The 8,328-nt window shown below is 40.8% G+C and overlaps 1 gene segment (V, D, J or C); it reads left to right on the top strand.

Moving 5' to 3' along the window:
• Positions 1 to 3,637: 3,637 nt before the first annotated feature.
• LOC308117872 (Ig kappa-b4 chain C region-like) lies at positions 3,638 to 7,305 on the top strand. The segment is given in 3 exons: positions 3,638 to 3,643; positions 5,591 to 5,741; positions 6,796 to 7,305.
• Positions 7,306 to 8,328: the final 1,023 nt, after the last annotated feature.

Raw genomic sequence — 8,328 nt, forward strand, 5'->3', positions numbered from 1 at the left:
CAGCAACAAGATGATGTCTCTCCAGGCTCTCAGAAAGATGGAACACCAGCAGGTTTGACCTGGTGTCTGTTGGGTTTCAACCTGCCTGTCAGTTAAAATTCACATGGAAAACATTTGATATATTTTGATGTAATCATGAATCAGAATTTATTTTTTCCTTCGTGTTCATGACTGTGATTATTGAGATAAAGCAGGTTGCCAGTACAGTGATATAATAACAACTGTGTGCTGCAGGCATGGGTACAGTACTTCCTCCATCACCCAGCAGAAAGTACCTGGTAGATACAGTACTTCCTCCATCAGCCAGCAGAAAGTACCTGGTAGATATAGTACTTCCTCCATCAGCCAGCAGAAAGTACCTGGTAGATATAGTACTTCCTCCATCAGCCAGCAGAAAGTAACTAGTAGATATAGCACTTCCTCCATCACCCAGCTGGTACTAATACTTGCTGGTACATGGAGGATCTGTGCAGGACAAGAGCATCCTGCACAGATCCCCAGTTGCCAATGTACACGTCAATAAACCTCATATATTACAGAGTCTTTTTTAACAACAGGTAGATGCAGGAAAGATTCTACCTTGCTGGCATGTTTCAGCTGCATCTGTAGTCTTCCTCAGAGCTTCATCTGGTTGTGATGACATGTCGGTCTTTATCAGGTGACCGGTGTCATTAAAAAAGAGTCTATAATATATGAGGTTTAGAACGACAAAATGAACACAATTCAACTTTCAATAAACCTCCTTTGGTATGACAAATAACTCCACTATGATAGAGGGGAAAAGTTTGTTGTTTAGGTAACAGATGTGTTGTGGCTCTGCAGGAGGAGGAATTAGAACGTGGCTCCATCAACGGCCCCAGCAGGAGGAAGAATTAGAATGTGACACCATCAACCAGCAGTACCGTAGAATGCCTGATGACCAGCAGGAGGAAGAATTAGAAGGTGACACCATCAATCAGCAGTACAGCAGAATGCCTGATGACCAGCAGGAGGAAGAATTAGAAGGTGACACCATCAATCAGCAGTACAGCAGAATGCCTGATGACCAGCAGGAGCATCAGTATCAACATAACGATGCTCCTGGAAACCCTGAAGCTGGAGTCACGACACCTCCAGGAGAGAAAGGTTCCAGGATAGGAACATTATGGACCTGTGTATCACTGCAGGGGTTCCTGGGAAATAAAAGAAAGAACTTTAGAATTTTTAAAAACAATGTCATTTTTCTGTGTACATAATGTTTCTAACTTGTGTTTTTACTGTTGTAGGTTCTGCTGAAGTTTATTAAATAAATGTTCCTTTATCTTCTGCTTGATATATTTCTTTGCTCGATAGTGTAAGCCATGTGTGTATTTATGTATTTACTCTCACACAGTATAAACCATTTATGTATTTATTCTAAAGAGAAGTTGTTACAACTAATGATTGGAGTGATTAACTGTAGGATGTATATTAGACAAATGTAATACAGTACATATTAATGACATGACCAGAAGGATGACAACAAGCAGCAGGGAAGAAAAGCTGGTTAATTATTTAATAAACATCAAGGATCTTCATTAAAACAGTAAAATAATTGTTTGTATTAGTAGGACATTTCTGATCAGCTGCTTTTGTTGTTACTGAACTCCAAGGAGATGAAGAGTAAAATAAAGGCTGTATAGGAGGTAGAAGTAATAGTAACACTGTACTATACACGGAACTATACACTGTACTTTATACAGTACTGTACACGGTACTAAACACAGTACTATACACGGTACAATACACTGTAATATACACCGCATGTATGTGACAGAAAAGGTACTATTTTACAATAATGTTCTAAAATTTAGATCATCATATAAAATATCAGGTACAAATCACCTTCCTGCTGAACCAGAGAGGAAACAGGTTCCTCCTCCTCCTCCTCCTCCTCCTCCTCCTCCTCAGCTTCAGGGTCCATCATCCAGCCATGACAGCCACAGCGTCATGAAGTACTCGTGTTCCAATTCTCCATTAACGCCGATGCGTCCTCGTAAATTTGCATTTCCGCACTTCCGAGGACGCTGCAAGTAGTTACTCGTGACGTAAGCGAGTACACACTGGCGCTCTAAGAATTGGGAAACGGCCACAGACATACGCAGTGCATGCAGTCCGACCTGACCCGCCCCCTTCTCCACTCTCAGCCAATCACAGACCAACTCGCTCTAATCAGGTGATCAGGTGACACGAAACAACGGAAACTAAGAAATGTCAACACTAAACCATATTATTGCCACAAGAACACAACTGCAGAGATGTTGAACTCTTTTGACATTTTTTTCTTTTTCAATCAATCAATCAATGAAAGACTTGATTTCTCCTCAAGAGGGGTAATTAAAAGGTCAACAACAGACTACAACTGGGTCAATAAATACCAGTAATTGTAAAAATCTGATCATTACAAAATGAGTCAGATATAAATACAAAGAATGAAGGTCAAAGGTTAAATCTGGATCAGCAGGAGGCCAGGCAGTGATCAGAACTCACTTTGTGGCCAAACCAGTTGTCCTTTTTATTTAGAGACGTGGGGCGGTGTCGGCAACTGTTGAAAGTAACTAAAAAGTTACTTGTAATCCAATTTAGTTACTTTTAAAAACAAGTAATCAATGAAGTAACTAAATTACTTTTTAAGGCGAGTGACTAGTAATCAGTAATCTAATTACTTTTGCAAGGTAACTGTGGCAACACTGGTGACCACCAACTAATATAATTTTCCTGACCTCCACCTCCTCCATGACTATTTCTCTCTCTGTAAAATTCCTTTTCTTCTTCTTTTCTCTCAGGATTTAGCGTCAAATGCCGGCGATCAACGGGCCGATTGAGATGCAAAGATATTGACGAGACACTTTGCATCGACCATTTATGGTTAAAAGTGGACGTGTTGAGGGCGGGACATCAACTGTGGGACCTTCCAGGTGGACTGTGATCTATAACAGGAAAGTGCAGTACGCACGGTTTCACCAATCTGAATTTGTTTGGGCGCACGCCATTTTCAGCTTTAGAGCGCACCAACATTTTTAGTAGGAATCCTACGCAGTGTTTTATAAATGAGGCCCCAGGCCCTTGTTTTGCCAGATTTAAAATGCAGGATGTGATAGGGAGGGCGGAAATAGATGGTTTTTAACAATCAGTTCTTAAATTGAGGGGTTATTCAAGCTTTAATATTTACGGAACTGCAGCCAGATTTTCAAAGAATTGTTGACAACAGGGTTCTGTTAGATGTTATGAATGTTAACAGGGAGACGAGAAGTGAGGAGGGACTGGAGAGAGAACCTTGAAGATCGCCGTTCTATTTGAGCCCATGAAGGATCTGTGTCGGCTTCATTGTCCAGCCAATGACAGAGCTTATTAATATTGCATGACCAATAGTATTGTATGATGTTACGTCGTGCAAGACCGTCCCGCTTTTTGGGAAGTTGTAGAATAATTTTTTGATGCAAGGAGTCTGGTTCAACCACAAACATTATATTATTGTCTGATCTGTTAAAAAAAAGATTTTCTTATAAAAATTGGAATGTGTTGGAACAAATAAAGAAATTTAGGGAGAATCACCATCTTTACCAAGTTACCAGTTAGAGAGAGGGGGAGGGAAGACCAGCGGGACATAGCCACAGTCATGCCGGTAACGCATTAATTAATAACACGTTACTCTGTCATTAAAATGTTGCATAGAGCAGGTTGTGCAAACAAATAAATACTATTGCTCTATTGAAAACAGATAAATAGTGCAACAATAGACTAAACTATGTACTAATAAATACCAGTAATAGTACAAATCTGATAATAAAACCATGAGTCAGATATAAATACAACAAAGAATGAAGGTCAAAGGTTAAATCTGTATCAGCAGGAGGCCAGGCAGTGATCAGAACTCAGTTTCTGGTAAAACCAGTTGTCCTTTTTATGTTGAGATTGAGGGGGGCATGTTGTTGGCAGCTGCTGAAAGTAACTATAAGATTACTTGTAATCTAACTTAGTTACTTTTAAAAACAAGTAATCAGTAAGGTAACTAAGTTACTTTTTCAAGGAATAACTAGTAATCAGTAATTGGATTACTTTTTCAAGGTAACTGAGTGAGTTGTGACGCCAGCTTATGCGCCGCGAGAGCTAACAGTTAAGAATCCAAATGAATGAGGTTGATTATTTACTGGTGTATAAATGTAAAACTCTGACTTTAGAGGAGAAACTGGAGGTAAAGTGAGTGTAAGGTCATAATAAAATCTGTGTAAGAATCTCACTTGTAAATCAATATGCTGCTCGTCTAGTGGAGGAATTCTTTCCTTGCAATCAGTAGGCCCGTGTTCAACTCCCCACCGAGACACAGTTTAGTTTATTAAATGATTTAATCAGAGGCTATTCCCCGTGTTAAACCTTTTCACAAGATGGGATCCTACAGTATATGGTTGTCATGAAGATGTTGGAGCTCAAAACTTCTGCACAAACTTTAGTTTGGTATGAAGTGGTGTTGAACTCTGCGCTCAGTAGACCTGTGTGTGTGTGTGTGTGTGTGTGTGTGTGTGTGTGTGTGTGTGTGTGTGCGTGTGTGCGTGTGTGCGTGTGTGCGTGTGTGTGTGTGTTCAGTGAAGTGTATCAGTGTGCAGCAGTCAGTTTCTGTTCAGTCTGACTGAGGGAGGTTTTTGTACGACGGTTTTTCACTGTGTGAACACATACTGACTGTTGATTACATGAAAACTCTGACAGTAATAAACTGCAGCATCTTCAGCTTGAACTCCACTGATGGTCAGAGTGAAGTCAGAGTTTGATCCACTGCCTGTAAAACGATCTGGAGTCCCTGATGCTCGAGTGTTGGTCAAGTAAATGAACAATTTAGGAGGTTGTCCATCTCTCTGTTGGTACCAGGCTAAATAGTGACCAGCACTATCAACATAAACATTCTGACTGGTCCTACATGTGATGGTGACGGAGGCTCCCAGAGCAGAGCTGACTGCTGCAGGCTGAGTCACTGTGACCTGGCCTCTGGACTCTGAGGAAACACAGACAGAAACATCAAGCAGCCTCATGGTTTTGTGGGCTTCATTTCAGAGGGACGGATGTTGACAGAGGAGAGGAGTTTGATTCTCTGGACTTTACCTGTGAAGCAGCAGCAGAGGAGAGTCCAGATGAGGACGCAGATCACACTCATGTTTCTGATGAGGAGGATTTCTCTGTCTTCTGTTGTCATGAAGGACGGCTGTCAGTCATCCAGTCTTCAACTGTCAGGACTATAAACTCTCCCAGAGCACTGGAGCATGGTGCTGCTGATGCAAAGTGGCTCTATGGAAATGTTCTGACTGACTCCAACAGGGACCTGGATCACTTTCATCTCTCACTTTCACTCTGGATTCAAACTTTAATGACAATATTAAGGAATTGAACTGAATAATTAAAGATACGTCTGTAGTTTTTACTTTTTAAAAATTTCCTATTTTTGCTGCCAAATCTATTTAGGAATAAATTCCAAAAGATATTATTGAATAAATAGAAAATAATCTTTAAAACAATCTCTATAAATATATGTATTTCAAGTAGACATTGCAGATGAAAGAACTGTTCTCTTGTGTTCCGTTAGGATCAGGTGGTAAAAGTTGTTTTGGTGAGTTTGTTGGTTTCAGAATCAGAGAGTGGCGTCTCTCTACAGTCAGAGGTTTTTGTACAGCGGCTCAATGAGTTTGTATCACTGTGGTACACGTTCGGTGGAGGAACCAGACTGGATGTTGGAAGTAAGTTTATTCTCCTTTTAATACTTTCAACTAAATAATACAAATTCATACATTAAACCTTGTTTTGAATGATTTGAGATTAGAAAGATGTTTTTTTTCTTAATAATTATTGTAGTGATCAAGTTTTAATCTCCATTGATTTCATGTAGTTTAGCTCAGCTCTGTTTCACTTTAATTTGATCACAGGGAAAAGTTATTAGTTTTAAATTTACACCGGATTAAAATCTCATTAGGATTAAATGACAAAACCAAAGATCTTGTCAGTCTTTAAATGTGCTCAGTTAGAGCCTGATGGCTGTGGAACACACTGTTTTAACTCTACCAGTCTCATGTTGAAGCTGTTTTTACACTGACCTGTGTATTTAGGGACATTTCTGGTGCACTGGTCTGTCTTTGGGCTGAGTTTTAGTTGACATGTCCACTGTTTGAAATGTGTTTGTGTTGGAATGTGTGCAGGTTTTATTCTTCTTGTTTTATTGAGTGTCTCTTCATCACAGCTGGATTTATTCTTGGTTCTATAGAATGTTTCCCAATTCTGTTTCTCTTCTTACTTTAAAATGTATTATTAATATTGTTATTTTACAGTAAAATAGAAATACTGATGATAAATGTTGTAAATTTATCAAATCCTCCAAAGAAGTTATCTTTATTTCCTGTGTATTTCATATTTTGCTCTAAATAATTGAAAATATTATTTTAGATTTGAAGTTCATGTTAAAGTTTCCAGTCATAAGTTGTAAAGTGTAAACTTTCTGATAACGTTGATGCAAATGAAGAGTAAACGTTGAGACATCAGCTTGTGTTCCTTCCTGTGTAGTTTGAGGTATTTCAGGTCAAAGTGTTGGATGATTCTCTCTGTGCTGATGTGCATGAGAGGCTTCTTAAAGGGAAGTGAAACAATGTGTGAGTGAGTGACTGCTGGAGCAGAAAAAGCCTCTGACAGCAACTTCTTCCAGGACCAAATCAGCTGTCTCCCACTAAAGCTGTCCAGGTGTGTGCTGGTTGATTGACAGCTGGGTGCTCCCTGTCCTCTAATTTGATTGGTGTCTCCTAGGTGATACCCGCCCCACCCTGACGGTGCTGCCCCCCTCCAGAGAGGAGCTGCAGCAGGGGAAGGCCACGCTCATGTGCCTGGCCAACGAGGGCTTCCCCTCAGACTGGAGTCTGAGCTGGAAGGTGGAGGACAGCAGCAGCAGCAGCAGCAGCAGCAGCTGGGAGGAGAGCAGGAGCCCCGGGGTGCTGCAGAAGGACGGCCTCTACAGCTGGAGCAGCACCCTGAGGCTCCCTGCAGACCAGTGGAGGAAGGTGGGCTCTGTGACCTGTGAGGCCACCCGGGGCTCCCAGACTCCCCTCAGAGAGACACTGAGGAGAGACCAGTGTTCCCAGTCCTGACCGGACTCACTGGGACTCTCACACTGCTTTTACTCTCACACTGATCTCACCTCTGTCATTCACCCTCTTTCACTTTCTTCTATCATCAAAGCAAACTGACTTCATCAATATTCATCTTCTTTCATCATCATTTTCTTCAAGCTTTGACAAAATAAAGACAGTTTTCACCTCAATCTTTGGTCTTTCATGACTTTTTTACAACAATAAAATAATCATGGCAAAGATGGATGAATGTAAAAATATTATATGAGAGTGTTTATATCCTCACATCCTTATTTATATCTTTCAATAAAAGCTGGAAGTTGAAACATATTTGCATGTCCTATAAATGGTAGGATTAGATTGTAACAGTGGCAGCCTTGCATTTCAGACCTTGGCCTTCACTAGTGCTGGTCTGAGTCAATCCACCCCTCAATCACTTTTTTATGGCTACAAAAACCAGGTCATCATGCAGAGATGCAGTATAAAAAGCCTTTGCATCACAGATAGATACTCGTGTTGCCAGAATAAATACCTTTATGATGAAAAGAATCAAAGTTCAAGTCTCCTTCTGTTTCAGCTTCATAAAAAAAGCCGCTGTTATTCCCAGAATTCCAGGGGGCCGTGGACGGTGACAAACGTTTTTCATGGTTTGAAAATAATATAATGGCGAATCACATAATCCTGAATCCTGCCATGGAACTTGTAGTGAGCACAAGTAAATTGTACCGGACCTCTGTGTGCTTGGAGCCCTGCGGTGCGTTCAATGACCTCTAGGAAACGTCATTCTTGAAAATTGTTTTGACAATAAATCTGCAACCACATCTCTTTATCTTCTCCTTTAGCCATTGTCGGTTGACAAAACCACTATTAAATAAACACACATAATATTGTGAATGCAGCTCGCTCCAGATGCAGTCAGCTGGCGCTGGAGAGTGAACTCTCTGACGAGCCAATCAGAGGGCTTGAATACGCTGACGTCACCCGAGGCCTGCTGGCGGGTCCTGAGTCACCAATATCTATTTGTGTCATAAAAGCCATCGGCACTGGGTTACTTCACCTGATGAAGAGTCACCTACAATATCAAGAAGTTCTGAGGATAAAACCTGCTGTTTATTAAAGGTTTAGACATTTTGAATCTTCCATCATCCATTTTCTCCCTCTAATCCATTTCCGGGTGGTGGAGGTGTCAGTCTGAGCACCGTCACCCAGATCA

Source organism: Lipophrys pholis, assembly GCF_963383615.2.
Source record: "Lipophrys pholis genome assembly, chromosome: 12".
Taxonomy (NCBI): Eukaryota; Metazoa; Chordata; class Actinopteri; order Blenniiformes; family Blenniidae; genus Lipophrys; species Lipophrys pholis.